At 38.7% G+C, this 14,484-nt stretch overlaps 1 long non-coding RNA gene across 3 annotated transcripts in view; it reads left to right on the top strand.

Annotated features, from left to right (window-relative positions):
* Positions 1-702: 702 nt before the first annotated feature.
* LOC133047987 (uncharacterized) overlaps positions 703-14,484 on the top strand; it is a 46,174-nt gene continuing 32,392 nt past the window's right edge. The window contains exons 1-3 of one of the 3 annotated variants that reach the window (XR_009690929.1): positions 703-906; positions 3,136-3,299; positions 3,864-4,037. This is a non-coding gene — a long non-coding RNA (uncharacterized LOC133047987). Of the gene's footprint in view, positions 907-3,084; positions 3,300-3,863; positions 7,956-14,484 lie in introns of those variants that run through there. The other 2 variants (XR_009690928.1, XR_009690930.1) reach the window with 2 other exon arrangements.

The following is a 14,484-nucleotide window of genomic DNA, read 5'->3' as shown; positions in this document are numbered from 1 at the left end:
TACATGAAATGTTATATTTTTCAATTTTATGCTATGTAGTATGCAATAAATAGATAATATTGTACCAACTGATATCTTAGAAAATACGCTGACACATACTATATTAAATAATGAGATATATAATATTATAATAACAGTATGAAGAAAAATAAATAAGTGTAAGCCAATAATGCTGCCATTTTAGAAGTAGTGGTCAGGGAGGTAACACTTGAGTTGAACCTTGAATGACATATGACAGTAGGTCATGAAAGAAATAGGTCTGGAATATTCCAAGCAGACAAAACCTCAAATAAAAGGTCCTGAGGAAACAACTCAGCTTTATTACTTTAAGAAAAAAAGGAAGAAGTCTGGTGTGATAAAGGGTGGAGAGTCAGGAGAAGAGCAGGAGACAGTGATGGAGAGCAAGGCAGAGGCCAAATTATGGAAAGAGCTTTTCCTGCTGTGCTGGGGGCTGAGAACTCAGAACAGTCAGCCTGGAAATAGTGTTTCGGAGTCATCAACTCCATAGATGGCAATGAATGTAAACAGAGAAAAGTGATTTTCGATGACTGGACCCTGGGGAGCTTCTGAATTTAGGTTTTGGAATCTGGATGAGCCAAGGAGACTTGGGAGTGGCCAGCGAGGTGGGGAAGAATAGGGAGAACGTGCCTCTCACACAAGCAAGAATTTGAAGAGGGATGAGTCACTCTCTGTGCCAAATTCCCCTGAAAGACTGAGGAAGGCGCGGACTGAAAACTCTCTTTGTACTCGCGCCCTTCACAGGAAGAGTTTAGTGAAGTGGAGACAAAAGCTGCCTGTAGCTGATTCAAAGGAGAACACGAAATAAGGATTTGGGGGACAGAGAGACAGTCCTCTCAGGAGAACAAGGGACGAAGAAACAGAGCTACGGAGATATGAGCTTGTGAGGTAAAGGAAGAATTTCTTTCCTAGGATGGGAGCTATCATATCGTACTTTTAAGAAAGATAGCTGGCTGGAACAGATGGACAGCGTGATGGGGAGAGGGCTGAGGGAGAGAAAACACAGGTCAGCCGTGGTCACAGCTATGATGGATGCTTGGGGTGAGTGGAGAGTAAGAACCATACGGCCCGCGATCTTATCACATTTACAGTCTTAAGTTTCCAACTGTAAACGCTGCTGAAAGCCCTCTGGATTACCAAAATCAAGATGGAGCTATGACTTAATCCTCTCTTTGCTGTCTTAAAATCACACCCCACTTAAACAACTGATAGGAGTCGCACACAGGAAACCAAAGACAGACAACAGCCTCTGTTCCTCCTCTGAGTCAGTTTTGCTCACAACCTGTAAAGTACTGGTAAATATTTAACCACCAACCATCTGGAGGGAAAAACACCCTAATTTGTAGTTTTGCCAATGATTGTAGTGTCAGTATTCTCATCGGTGCCAATTTCAAGTTACTAACTGTGTAATAACCAGTTTGCAAATTTCCTAAATATTTCACAAGCACCTCTGACAAGTCGGCATTCCACTGTCAGTCACAACTTCGAATTTACTATCCTTCCATTTACTCTAAGCTTCCTGAAGATAAGAAATGTGTCTGGTCTACTTTCTATCTCTTTAATCACTAAACACACTGATTTATCTAAGAGAGCCACACACCAAATATTTGAGGAAGAAAGGGCAGATACTCTGATCAATAGCTGAGATAAATGACACATGTGAGTCACTGGCTTAGAACACACCTCCCCATCCTGCCTGCCTGGTTCTTCCCCTCACGTGTCTTAGCTTAAAAATTGCCTTGATAGAAAAGCCTTTCTACTGATTTTGTCCAAGTGGTCCCCACAGTTGTTTCAAATCTTCACATTCTGTAGCTTTTTTTTCATAGTACTCATTTTGATCTATCACTTTCCACAATTTATTTCCTCCCCTATCTACACCAACATTCCCTAATTCCCAAACAAGACAGGTTTATTTTCTTCCTAGTGCATAACCAGCGCTAGGAACAACGCCTGACTCATACTATACACTTAATAAAAAAATATACTTTGGACAAATAAATGATTTTACATGATTTGTTAGTAAAATGCTAACTAACTGAACAAAATGCTGATCTTACTGGTAAGTTATTTTGATATCTACAATATCATTATGATACTTTGTTTTGCATTTTTCTTATTTGTCAGTTATCAGAGTAAGAAGTTAGTTTTACTGAAATATTCATCAACTTTGTTTTCTACACACAGATGCCAGTATTATTTTGAGACTATAATTTTATATGGCTTTATTTTTGAGAATGTTATCCAAGTTCTTTGTGCTATTTATCTCAATTTACATACTCACACTAAAGACACTAAAGAGGCAAATACCAGTAGATAAAGGTCTGGGCTCATGCTGCTAATAATCACGAAGGAATGTAAATTTCTATATAGAAATATAGTACCAAAGACTCCTTCCCTGTAATATCATCAGTCCTTGAGCCTGTCTTAGGTAGCATGGCTTACCTGCCTTTGTACCCACTGCTCACGCCGTTTGCTCTGTTTGAAACTTTCTCATCACAGCTTTCACTCATTGAAATTCTATTATGCAACAAATTTCACCTCTACTGCTCTCTCTAAGCATGAAGTGTTTCTCATTTTCATATATCACTCCTTAAAGAGCTGTTTGCTGAGACACTGCTGAGTGTCTGGCATCAAGCAGGAACAAGTTGTGCCAAGTCACTTCAGCGGTGTCTGACTCTTTGCGACCTAATGGACCATAACCCACCAGGCTCCTCTGTCCTTGGGACTCCCCAGGCTGGAATGCCAGAGTGGGTTGCTACGCCCTTCTCCAGGGATCTTCCTGACTCAGGGATCGAACTTGCATCTCTTATGTCTCCTGCACTGGCAGGTGTGTTCTTTGCTCCTAGGGCCACCTGGGAAGTATGAGGTAGTCAGAGATAAATTAGATACAGGCCTGCCCCGGGGGAGCTGACTGTGCAGCTGGGTGTCAGACAAGAAAGCCTAGTGGGCTTTACACCAGATCAAGTAAGAGGCTTTAGTCAAGAACGAGTTGTCAGAGAACGCTTCCTAGAAAAGACGGCCTCTCCTCTGTTGCAGCCACTCTAGATGGGTTTCCTCTTCATTCAGGTTCAATAGGGCATTTCTTTTTCTTATGGCATTTGTGTGCTGTGCGCTCAGTTGTGTCCGACTCTTTAAGACCTCGTGGACTGTAGCCCACCGGCCTCCTCTGCCCATGGGATTCTCCAGGCAAGAATACTGGAGTGAGGTGCCATTTCCTCCTCCAGAGCATCTTTGCCACCCAGGGATGGGACCCGAGTTTGTTACGTCACCTCCGTTGGCAGGTGGGTTCTTTGTCACTTGCGCCACATGGGCATTTGGAGAGTTCTTTATTTTATTATAGCTATTATGGGCATTTTTACATATTATGAATGTATAAATACCTATATACCCATATATATATACACATATGGATTTTATATATATATATATATATGTATGTGTATATATATATATATATAAATGTATTTGTTATCACAATCAAGTTTATTATCCAACCAGGTTATTCAGGGACCCAGGCTGCTTCCACATATTGGCTGTTCCAAACACTCCATCAGCTCCTCTGAGTTTGGCCTGGAGATGAGGAGAGAGAGATCACCAGGGGACAAATTCAGAGGCCACCTGTAATACTGTAGACATTCAATTGGCCAGTGGTAGGCACAAATTCCCAAGTAATTCGTACCTGTTATCAAATTGTGAACTTAATAAGGCTATTAATTTATAATGAAACTATAATTCACTTCAAAATATATTTATTTACAATAACTTTAGCATTTTTCTCCTCTGGAAAAGAAGTCCAGAAAGTTTCATAATAATGTTCCTGTGTTTATGACTTCATTTTGAAATAGGGTGGCTGAAGATATAATTAAATAAGATGAGGTCATGCTGAAATAGGGTGGGCTCTTAATCCAGAATGACTAATGTCCTTATAAAAGATGGAGAAGAGACACAGACACACACAAGGGAAAGAAGACTATGTTACAACAGAGGCAGAGATTGGAGGGATGTCTCTACAAGCCAAGGTAAGCCAAGGACTGCTGGAGGCCAGAGAGGTAAGGCTTTTCCCTTATAGGTGTCAGCAGGCATATGGCCCTCCTGACGCCTTGATTTAGGACTTGTAAACTCCAGAACTGTAAGTGAATAAAGTTTTGTTGTTGTCATGTTAAAAAAATAATGTTCCTGTATAGCATTTAATCTACCCACTTGGCAGATGATCCTCAAAACCTTCCATGCTGGGAAGTGAGGCATCCAAGAGGCATTTCTTCCTTGCATTAAATGTGAAGCCAGGCCCAGCACTATGTTTCACCAGAAGGCTTGGCTGTTGAACATAACCCTTTCTGTCTGCTGGTTTATAAACCCAACTCAACATTTTGAAGTGAGTTTTGTTTCCAGAATTTTATGGCCGTGTGGTATTTTTCAAAGCATTCATCCAAGAAAAACCTAGCTAAAAACTACCTACGATAATACCACCCTGTCTCCCAGTTTTTGCCTTGAAAATCAAATGCATTTGTGTTACTGTGCCCCCTAGGTAGAAATTGTCCCTAGGTACACTCTAGTAATACAGAAAAGGCCAGTGGTAGCTGAAGGACTATTTTCCCCAAACAACTGTACATTGAGAATGGACACAACCTCTAAAAATTGTGTAACCATATAATCTATCATCTTGTAAGACTATGTAAATTAACATCCAGTCAGTTTGTCAAGATAATCAGCAAGAATTGCACGTGAATTTGATGAATATTACGTAGATATATGAGGCGAAGAAGATCAATGTGTGCAATTGAAATATTAACAATCAGTGGTAGCTCTAACCCAGGAATTCTACTGCATTAATTAGGCACGGTGGCTTAAGGGAAGAAATGTGTGCGAGTACATGGCTTCCAATTCCATTCAACTATTTATATTGTGATCTTGAGGAAATCTCTCATCTCCACAGAAGCTTAAAACATCTATGACATATAGTAATCATTAATTATAAGGGTGTAAATTTACCTACAATAGGACCTGACACAGAGAAGCCCCTTGATGGAGCTTTAGGCCATCCTAACTAACTTTTAAGTTATACTTTTAAAGTATACACAAACACAGAAATGCATTTTTGAAAGGAAAAAAAAAAGGAAAAATAAGTATCTCTTATGAATGCCAATACCAAAAAATGATCATTATAAGATTTTGTTGTATTTGACATTTTGTATAGATCTCAATATTTTACTTGTGACAATATTTCAAAATATATTTTAAATAAATGTGGGCATCATATAGTTCTGTACACTTATTTTTAATTTAGCATTAAGAATTTTCTGATGTTTTCAAACATGATTTAAGTTGAAAACAAAACTTAGAGCACATCAAATAACCACAGATACTTTTGTCACCACAAATACTGAATTAAAAAAATAGCAAATATAAAGTTAAAGGAAAAATATAAGTGAACATACAAGATCAGAGGGACTCAGTTAGGATAGAAAGAAGAAATAATCAAAATATTTAGAACTTAAATGGCATAGGGGACTGTATCTTTAAGAATCCATGTCACCAGGGAGATGCTGGGCTTGGTGTTATGCTTTTATTTGCTCAATTGTTGGATGAGCTGCGAGATCTTAAAGGAAAGGTTTAGTTTGGTAGGGCAATGAAGGACTCTCATAGCAATATCTATTCACAAACAAGTATGGGAGCGTAGGGGAGGGGAAACTTCCCCCTTACCTTCTTGAGTTCTTTCAGCTGGTGGAGTACTTAAATTGACACAAGACAGATTAAAAGGAGGAAAAAAATTTAATTTGTGCACATGGAGGGATCAAAGAAGTAAGACCCAAAAAGTATCCAAAGTAAGGAATTGTTATACTACTTATATGAAAAAAATATATATTTGCAATTGATGGGACAAAGAAATTTGGGGTCCTTAATTAGTAAAGAATCTAAACAACTTGGGCTTGGAATAGTCAATTAGTAAGGAAGTAACAAGGTATGTTTTTACAGGCTTCTTGACCCCAATTCCCTATCTGTGGCGGCAAGGGCATTGTTATGTTTTACATAAGAGATTTGCTTCCTGCTTTCAAGGACTCAGAAAGTAGGGTCGAAGTGTCCATCTTGCATTGGCTGTTTCTTAAGTAATCTTAATTCAAAAGAATCAATATATTGCTTTTGCATATTTTGGGTTGGCTCTAAGCCCCAGTAGTGGTAGTGAACTATTTTGACAACCAGAAGGCAGAACAGTAGAACCTAGCATGGTCTCATCCATGGTAGGAAGCAGACAAACCAGGGGGACCTTATGAGCAGAAACTGCTCAAGGTCCTGTCTAGGGACCTGCTATAAAGTGAGTAAGTGACTATCTCATTCTCTCTTCCTTTGATCTGAAAATATTAAAAATTGAGGATAATATTCCACTGGTCTGGCTTAGGTCAAAACATCTATCCTGTGGCTAAGGGTGTGTGGAGCACCTAATCTCATGTTTTATGTCCAGTGGGGGACAGATTTTTGGAAGTATAATACCTGAAACAAGATGGAATGAATATTGTCATTTGTGTGATATAATGATTCATTGAACTGTTTCCCATTGTTGGACAAGTAAGATGTTTCTAATTTTGTTATTATATATAACACCATACCACATTATAGAGTTTTCTAGACTGAAGGAAGAGCAAATGCAAATGACTTGATGAAGAAACAATTTTACCATGTTTAATGAAAGAAATAAAAGCAGTGTTGCTGGAGGTGAATGAAGAAAGTTAAGAGTGAACGTGAAAGTGAAGCTGCTCAGGCGTGTTCAACTCTTTGTGACCCCATGGTCTGTAGCCTGCCAGGCTCCTCCACCCATGGGATTTTCCAGGCAAGAATACTGGAGTGGGTTGCCATTTCCTTCTCCAGGGGATCTTCCTGACCTAGGGATCAAATGCTAGTCTCCCGCAGACAGGCAGACTCTTTTTCGTCTGAGCCATCGAAAATGCAGCCACTTCTGTGCTAGGGAAGAAGTTTAGATTGTATTTAGTTACTGAAATATTTTAAACAGGATAGGACATTTTAATTAATTTGCTAAGTTTGCCATTACAAAGCTCCACAAATTGAGGGGCTCAAACAACAGAAATTTATTTCTTCCCAGTCTGGAGGCTAGAAGTCCAAATCAAAGTGTGGGCAGGGTTGATTTCTTCTGAGGGCCTCTCCTTGACTTGCAGATGGCCATCTTCTTTCAGCATCTTTTCACCATCTTTCCTTTGTGTCTATCTGTGTCTTAATGTCCTTTTGCAAAGACACCAGTTGTATTGAATTAGGATCCACCCATATGACCTTAATTTCTTCTTTAAAAGTCCTGTCTCTAAATACACACACATTCTGAGGTCCTGGAGGCTGAGATTTCAATGTATGAATTTGGGGAGGCAAAATTCAGCCCATAGCAGATGTGACCTGATTCCCAATTTTAAAAAAGTACTTCAAATACTTCTCTACTTGCTTAGCGGAAAACAGATTGTACAGAAACAGAAGTGGAAACAAGAAGATGAGTTAGATGTGTTCAAAATAATTCAGGTGAAGGATGATAGACACTTGAACAAAGGCTATGTCAGAAAATGACAGGTTTGGGATGAATGTAGAGGAGATAGAACCAACTGTTCTTCCCAGTAATAAGTGCACTAGTTATAGTCAAGTAAAACAGTACCAAATAGTCTCATGTACAGAGATTTAAATACAATAGAACTTATTTCCCACTCATGAACCATAAGTATGTATATGACTAATTATTTCCCAATGCAAGTTCTTTGGAACGTGATTAATAGAATCCTAAAAAGAATTATTGAGGAAAATGGATGCTATGATCTCTTAGGTTGAAAAATTCTGGTTTAAACAAGACAGTCTGATTTATTTACTGACAGACTTCTTGGAGTCTTTAAATACTTTAAATACCCACACCACACCTAACTTTCTCAAAATTACTGATCATGTAGCTTCTTTGTTTAAGGAAACACTGTGTGAAACCTGGACACACACAAAAAAACGGCAATTTGGGAAGCAATTATCAAGCTGGAATCAAGATTGCCAGGAGAAATATCAATAACCTCAGATATGCAGATAACATCACCCTTATGGCAGAAAATGAAGAAGAACTAAAGGGCCTCTTTATGAAAGTGAAAGAGGAGAGTAAAAATGTTGGCTCAAAACTCAACATTCAGAAACCTAAGATCATGGCATCTGGTCCCATCACTTCATGGCAAATAGATGGGGAAACAGTGGAAACAGTGACAGATTATTTTGGGGGGGGCTCCAAAATCACTGCAGATGGTGACTACAGCTATGAAATTAAAAGATGCTTACTCCTTGGAAGAAAAGCTGTGACCAACCTAGACAGCATATTAAAAAGCACAGACATTACTTTGCCCACAAAGGTCTGTCTAGTCAAAACTATGGTTTTTCCAACAGTCATGTATGGATGTGAGAGTTGGACTATAAAGAAAGCTGAGTGCCAAAGAATTGATGCTTTTGAATTGTGGTATTGGAGACTCTTGAGAGTCCCTTGGACTGCAAGGAGATCCAACATGTCCATCCTAAAGGAAATCAGTCCTGACTATTCATTGGAAGGACTGATGCTGAAGCTGAAACTCCAATACTTTGGCCACCTGATGTGAAAAACTGACTCTTCTGAAAAGACCCTGATGCTGGGAAAGATTGAAGGCGGGAGGAGAAGGGGACAACAGAGGATGAGATAGTTGGATGGCATCACTGACTCAATGGACATGAGTTTGAGTAAACTTCGGGAGTTGGTGCTAGACAGGTAGGCCTGGCATGCTGCAGCCCATGGGATCGCGAAGAGTCAGACATGACTGAGTGACTGAACTGAACTGAAATTTCTAGCTCAGATTAAGTATGAATTTATTGTTTTAAGATAGTTTGTTATACTAGATATAGAGCTTCTATTCCTACTTCAGTTCTTAAAAAAAAAAATGAACTGGCATTAAATTTAATAGCAAAGGACAGAAAAAAATCTTTTGATATTACCATGCATCTATTCTTCTCGAATCTATAGATAATGATATACTAATAATTTTTGTAATATTATACCATCTTTTAACCTCTGGAATAAATTCTGTTTTATTAGAATGACTACTCCTTTCTAGGAACTATGGATATATGCCAATTAAATATTTACATAGAATTGCTGTATCACACAAATGTAATTGCTCCATAAGTTTTTTGTGCTATTATCTGCTCATGATAATGCTGATTCATGCAGATGAATCAATGGCTGTGCATGGTTTTGAATCATTTGGAACAGTCTATTATATTTAAACTTGAAAGTATGCTGTGTGATGAATCTGGAGTTATTTTTATATGTAATTCTTTGAAAACTTCTTTCAGTGATTTAACATTATTCTTTATATCTTTAATAGACTAATTCTACTTCCTTTTTTCTGATTTTGCTTTATTACGACTAATATTTAGTAATTTTTGTTTTAATATGACTGTCTACTTTGGTCGGTATCCTATATTTCTGATTTTCTTGATGATTGTGAATTTTTGAGTGAGTTTTAAACATGGGAATTTGGAGTTTTAAACATTCACAGTCTAAATTATAACTAAATGTTTAAAGTGAAAAATAAGACAATATCTGTCAGATCATTTTGTCTGTATTGTAAGGTATGAAAATCCGTCTCATATAACCTTTGTCACAATGACTCTACTATTTTTCTGTGACAGCAGTTATAGAGAGTGCATAAACAAACAGGTGTGTCTATTTTCCAATAAAACTTTATTTTCAACATCAGTAGTATGGCCAGTTTTGTTCTATGAGCCATTTTTTTGACACTGGCTATATACAATTACAATATTGTGGTTGAGATGAAATTATTCCATGAAACTGTTTATTATTAAGTTTCTGTCACTGGCATGAAGCAATGTTATAAGTACTAAAAATTTAATAAGATTTTCAGATTTTAGTCATGTGTACAGTCTTAAGAACATAAATTGATTATAAACTTTGTTTTGAGTGTAAATAGCTCAATGTATTGATTCATGTTTTTTTTTTTAAGTGAAATAATATTAAACAAGATGCATAAGATTAGTTTCCTATGGAATAATATGTTCAGTGAGAATAACCAACTTTCCCTAATTATTACACTCAATGAAAGCTCATTTTCACGGAAAAGAATTTTGTCTTGAGAAGGGCCCATTGGTTAGACAGATTTTCTGTATTGTTGATAACAAATTAAAAGATTAAAATTAAATGGGGTCACAGGAAATCCAAACATGTACTTCTTGTTTAATTTGTAGCTTAAAACAACACAAATTTATTTTCTTATAGTTCCGGAGGTCAGAAGTCAGCAATGTCTCACTGGGCTAAAACCAAGGTGTTGACAAGGCTGCATTCCTTCTGTTGGCTCCAGGAGAAATCCTGTGTCTTTGCCTTTTCTAGATTCCAGAGGTCACTTGCATTCCTTGGCTTGTGGCCACCTTCCTCAAGTAGAGGGTCATGTTCTTTTCACATCGCATTGACCAGACCTCCTCTTCTGCCTCCTTCTTTCACTACTAAGGACCCTTGTAATTACTTTAAGCTCACCTGGATAATTCAAAATAATCTCCCTATCTTAATGTTGGTTGATTAGCAAACTTAATTTCATCTGCAAACTTTATTCCCCATTGTCATGTAGCCTAACGTAATCTTAAATTCCAGGAATTAGGAATTGGCCATCTCTGCGAGACCAATATTCTGCCAAACATAAGGATCAAATTAAGCGCAAAATTAAATAAACCAAGATTGAACTTTCCTATAGAAGAGCTGATCTGTCCTGAGTCATCCTTATATCTGAGAATGTAAGGCCTAAGGAACAAAGCCATGAATTTGCTGGAGAGCTAGAATATGCACTGATTTTTTAAAACAAAAGCCCTAATTAGGATACCTAATGGTTTATCAGTTGAAAGCATAGCTCTGAAATAATAAACCTGGGTTCACACTCTAGCACCATCATTTACTGGCTGTATGGCTTTTGGAAAACCACTTAGCCCTAGGCATTGGTTTCTCCCTCTGTAACATGGTTATGATCCAAGATCTACCTTGTATAGAATTGTTGGGATGTTAAAATGAGACAGAACTTAAGGTTCTTACAGGATGTATGTAAAAAAGTGGGGAGGGCACAATTGTTGTTGTTCAGTCACTAAATCGTGTCCAACTCTCTGTGACCTCATGGAATGTAGCACACCAGGCCCCTCCACTATCTCCCAGAGTTTGCTCAAACTCATGTCCATTGAATGGGTGTTGCTATCTAACAATCTAATACCCTGCTGCCCCCTTCTCTTTTGCCTTCAATCTTTCCAAGCATCAGGGTTTCTTCCAATGAGGCAGCTCATCACATCAAGTGGCCAAAGTATTAGAGCTTCAGCTTTAGCATCAGTCCTTCCAATGAATATTCAGGACTGATTTCCTTTAGGATTGTTTGGTTTGATCTCCTTGCCATCCAAGGGACTCCAAGAGTCTTCTCCAGCACATAATTCAAAGGAAACAATTTTTCAGTGTTCAGCCTTCTTTATGGTCCAACTGAGATCTTTGCATGACTAGTGGAAAAACTATGGCTTTGACTATATGAAACTGTGTCTGCAAAATGATGTCTCTGATATTGTCACAGCTTTCCTTCAAAAGAGTGTCTTTTATTTTCATGGCTGCAGTAACTGTCCCCAGTGATTTTGGAGTCTAAGAAAATAAAATTTGTCACTGTTCATTTGCCATGAACTGATGGGAATCGATGCTATGACCTTAGTTTTCTGAATGTTGAATTTTAAGCTAACTTTCACTCTCCTCTTTCACCCTCATCAAGAGACTCTTTAGTTCTTCTTCACTTTCTGCCTTTAAAGTGGTATGAACTGCATATCTGAGGTGCTGATATTTCTCCCAGCAATCTTGCTTCCAGCTTGTGATTCACCCAGTCCAGCCTTTACAATGACGTACTTTGCATTGAAGTTAAATAAGCAGGATGACAATATACAGCCTTGTGCTCCTCTCCCAATTTTGAATCACTCCATTGTTCCATGTCTAGTTCTAACTGTTGCCTCTTGACCTGCATACAGGTTTCTTAGGAGACAGGTAAGGTGATCTGGTAATCCCATGTCTTTAAGAATTTTTCAGTTTGTTGTGACCCACACAGTCAAAGGCTTTAGCATAGTCAGTGAAACAGAAGTAGATGATTTTCTGGAACTTCCTTGCTTTCTCCATCATCCTATGGATGTTGGCAATTTGATCTTTGGTTCCTCAGCCTTTTCTAAATCCAGCTTGTACATCTGGAAGTTCTCAGTTCATGGACTGCTGAAGCATGGCATGAAAGATTTTGAGCATAACCTTGTTAGAATGTGAAATGAGTGCAATTGTACTGTAGTTTGAACATTCTTGGGCTTCCCTGATGGCTCAGATGGTAAAGTGTCTGCCTGCAATGCAGGAGACCTGGGTTTGATCCCTGGGTTGGGAAGACCCCCTGGAGAAGGAAATGGCAACCCACTCTAGTATCTTTGCTTGGAAAATCCCATGGTCAGAGGAGTATGATAGGTTATAGTCCATGGGGTCGCCAAGAGTTGGATGCAACTAAACGACTTCACTTTCATTTTTGAACATTCTTTGGCCTTGCCCTTCTTTGACATTGGAATGAAAACTGGCATTTTCCAGTCCTGTGGCCACTGATAAGTTTTCCAAATTTGCTGACATATTGAGTGTAGCGGACTTCCCAGTGGATTACCTGTAAAGAATCTGCCTGTAATGTAGGAGATACAGGTTTGATCCCTGGGTCAGGAAGATCCCCTGGAGAAGACCATGGCAAACCACTCCAGTATTCTTGTCTGGAGAATCCCATGAACTGAGGGGCCTGGTGGGCTATAGCCCATAGGGTAACAAAGAGTTGGTGATGGCTGAAGAAACCAAGAACACATTGACTGCAGCACTTTAACGGCATCATCTTTTAGGATTTCAAATAGCCCAGCTGGAATTCTGTCACCTCCACTAGCTTGCTGCATATTTTTCCCTGGAAACAAACAGAGAACATTCTGTTATTTTTGAGAATTCACCAAAGTACTATATCTCACACTCTTGTTGACAATGTGGGCTACTCCATTTCTTCTAAGGGATTCTTGCCCACAGTAGTAGATATAATGGTCATCTGAATTAAATTCACTCATTTCAGTCCATTTTAGTTTACTAATTCCTACGATATGACTGTTAAGTCTTGCCATCTTCTACTTGACCATGTTCAACTTACCTTGATTCATGGACCTAACATTCCAGGTTCCTATGCAATATTGTTCTTTACAGCATTGAACTTTATTTTCACCACCAGACACATCCACATCTGAGCGTCATTTATGTTTTGGCTCAACCTCTTCATTCTTTCTGGAGCAATTTGTAATTGCCCTCTCCTCTTCACAAGTAGCATATTGGACACCTTCCTACCTAGGGAGCTCATATTCTGGCCTTCATCTATCTTTTTGCCTTTTCATACTGTTCATGGGTTCTCCAGGCAAGAATACAGGAATGGGTTGCCGTTTCCTTCTCCAGTGGACCATGTGTTGTCAGTACTCTTCACTACGACCTGTTTGTCTTAGGTGGCCCTGCACATCATGGCTCATAGCTTCATTGAGTTACACAAGCTCTTTCACCACGACAAGACTGTCATGGGTGAAGGGGAAGGTCACAGTTACCAGTGAAAAAACGTCACAGGTGCCTGACTTATTTAAAAAACTTTATTCCTCACCTAACAGGACTTAACTGGAGAACACAGAAAAGGAGATATGGAACAAGCCAAAATGGGTTTTCTAATTTTCGTATGATATTTGGATGGTTTTTTCATGGTGAATGAATATGTCTTCCATGTGTGATAGTTTGAATGCTAATTCTTTTCCTAGGCTCTGAGAAAGATGAACAGATCAGTGGGCATGTTCCATGGACAAGAGCACCATGGATGTGATGCATGAGACTGCTCTGCCTTGAGTGGGCTTGTGTCTCCTCATTTGGGCAGTTGGACATAAAACATGATAGAGTTTGGAATATTGGACTCCACTCATTTTCTTGGCACCCTTGGCCTCTCTGACATTTTCTAATGTCTCAAAATAATGCTTAATATAGTTAGTTAAAATAATGCTTAATATAGTTAGTTAAAACCCTGCTCCTGGGAGAAGGAAATGGCAACCCACTCCAGTATTCTTGCCTGGAGAATCCCATGGACAGAGGAGCCTGGGGGGCCACAGTCCATGGGGTCACAAAGAGTCAGACACTAAGATTGAAGAGGTTTAGCACAGCACAGAAAACCTTGCTCTGCCATTATCTAGGTCAGTTAACAAATGTTAAACATATAGTTAATATCTACATTGATAGAAATATTTCCATATATTCTGACTAATATAACTTCATACTTTAGGACTTTGACACAGAATCCATATCCTAGGCAATATTTCCACAGAATTCCTATATCAAAGGTGGTTACAAAATGTAGGAATCAGAAAGTGGGGAGGTCT

This window comes from Dama dama, chromosome 28, assembly GCF_033118175.1.
Source record: "Dama dama isolate Ldn47 chromosome 28, ASM3311817v1, whole genome shotgun sequence".
NCBI classification, from domain to species: domain Eukaryota; kingdom Metazoa; phylum Chordata; class Mammalia; order Artiodactyla; family Cervidae; genus Dama; species Dama dama.
This window is presented reverse-complemented; position numbering and strand designations above follow the sequence as displayed.